A 2584-nucleotide genomic window follows, 5' to 3' on the forward strand; every position below is an offset into this window, starting at 1 on the left:
TGACACCATAGTACCCACAACATGTACGAGCAGGGTAGCTTTAGTTACGTCTTATTATGCGCTGTTGACTCTGTGTGAGGAGGACTCGGACGTTACAGAAAACAGCGTGGTCATGTTGTTTTCGTATCCAAAGCAGGTGAAGCTGGAGCCGATGCAAACGGTGCAAGTCAGGGCCGTGCCTGGGTACCCGTCGCCAAAGTTCTGGAAGGTCCTATCTTTGCTGGGCAAAATAGACTGAATGCCCGAATTAGTGAGGGAAAAATCTGAGATGAGCACGTGTTTGGTCACAGTGGCCATGTTGTCACGGCCTGCTTGCATGAAGATTGAGGAGATTCCTCGGTGGCATCCTTAGTTGCTTTTCGGCGCTGCTTCGTTTGTGCGCTATAGTACTCGGGGATAGTGAGGACGGCAGTGAGGAATTTCCTTAAATGTCCATTCAAGCAGGCAGAAACTTGGTAGAAAACAGGATATGAAGCTAAATTTAGTGGTGCTGGAAGACTTATGCTCATGTCACATGGCAGTCTTCAATGACCACTGAAACCAACGGCCATTAAAAATGCACGTAGCGCCACCAAGTGCGTAACGCGTCAACTTCTCAGAGAGCATTGGATTCAATGCATCCTGACAGGTTGACATATTACACACTTGTTGGCGCTACACACACATTCAATGGTTGTTGGTTTCAATGGTGATTGAAGACTGCCCTTGTGACAGCCTGGGTATTACACAGGGAAGCCTCCAAAGAGAAAGGTGAAAAGAAGCCCACTCTTAGTGTACACTTTACTGCTCTCGTCAATCATGTCGTGTCAGACATTTGTGCAAGGTGCCAAGACATTTATATTTGATAGGCTTTTCAGAGGCTCCTTACAGAGATTTTTCGTGATACCTTTATCCGTCCTGAATCTATTCTGCTAGAGCTTTACACGGTTTTTAGGGGCGGTTTATGCACCCTGCATATTATATATGAATTTTTTTGTACACCTGACTATAGGTGCACCCTTCACATTAACACACAGTACTCACTTGGGTAAGCAACTACATTACGTTTCTACGACTGTGGCAAGTTTGAGTGTTGTAATTTTCAGTCCATGCAAATTTAGTTTGCAGGACTATTAAAAAAATTTGGATTGCCTTATGTCATGTGTTGTTTCTTATTTCAGCACAAGGTGCAGCTCAGCAAACCTTGCTTGTTTTATGTTATGGATTTTTTTTCTATATAATATAGTGTTTTCGGTAACTCATTACTGTTAAACTTTTACCTTAACTCCTTACAGTACCTATGAGTTCCAGTAACTTCTTGAGGAACTCGTTCCTCTTTTAAGTAATTTAACATTCTATCACATTCTTATTACAGGTATACAAGATGTGTACAGAGGGTGATAAGTAATCAAATTGAAAGTTCGGATGACTGCTTTGTGCTCCGTTGAAAAAAGTTTATCAAGGCATCAAATGCCAACCTAAGGAAGCACAAAGATATGGCCTCTTTCATCATATTGAAGACCGGTATGATTTTGACGTGTCAAAACTATTTGCAAGTGTCTTGCTCCACCCATTGTGGAATCAAGATCCGAATTTAATTATAGCACAAAGTTCAAGTAATATAAAAGTGCATATTACATGGTAAGTAACTTGAACGTAACTCATTACTATTCCAAAGTAACTTGGGAACTGCAAGTTCATTTTCACAGCTTGTAGCTTAGTTACATTGTTTACGCAGTAGCTTGACTTAACGTAATTTCACGCGTATTAGCCGCGGCTTATGAGAGATTTTTTTGCTCACGGGTGCTCTACGGCTTATCTGATGACTACTTTTCCCTGGTATTTTCCCCATACGCTGGTTTTAATGAAAGGGCTGACAGTGTCTCTGGAACAGCACCGCCCTTCCAATGCACAAACAATGTGTAACAGGGGCACGTCAACATTCAAGTAGACTGACCATCCTGGTGCCTTTCCCCCAAGCAGCTTTAACGAAAGTGGTGACAGTGATTCATGTCTTCTGGAAGGCCACTGACCAGTCGATCCATGAAAAACACACAACAGGGGCAGTCCGATTTTGGTAGAACACTAGAACTAACCTCCTTTGTTGTACACCATGCCGACCCCGGAGTCTGGACCACAGGGTTTATGGCTTTGTTATGGTCCCCTTTGTCCCACAAATTAGTCGCGTCGTACTGCCCGTGGCTTATCTGCCCGACCATTTTCAAAATGTTCCTAAAAACGGGTCCTGCGGCTTATACACGTGAAATTACGGTACAAGTTCCTTTTGTGGAATATAACTTCCTCATTCCTGCTGTAATGTGATAAGTGGCAAACCTGAGCTTTCAACAGAGAGCTCCACGTGAACGTTGTGATGCCAAAAGAAAATACTGAGGCTCTCATACGGATACAAACGTGACACCTTTGAGCTAAACTAACCAAAGAGGCAACAAACTATCGCTGAAAGATTGAAATAGGGCAGTCATTGAGAAAGAATGGCAACAATAGGACTCCTGATTACTTGTCAAGTGCACTACCAATTGTACCACACTCACCCTGTTCACACTCTTACACACGTTTCCCTTGTACACATACAATTGTACTAGCA

This window comes from Ornithodoros turicata, chromosome 6, assembly GCF_037126465.1.
Source record: "Ornithodoros turicata isolate Travis chromosome 6, ASM3712646v1, whole genome shotgun sequence".
Classification (NCBI taxonomy): domain Eukaryota; kingdom Metazoa; phylum Arthropoda; class Arachnida; order Ixodida; family Argasidae; genus Ornithodoros; species Ornithodoros turicata.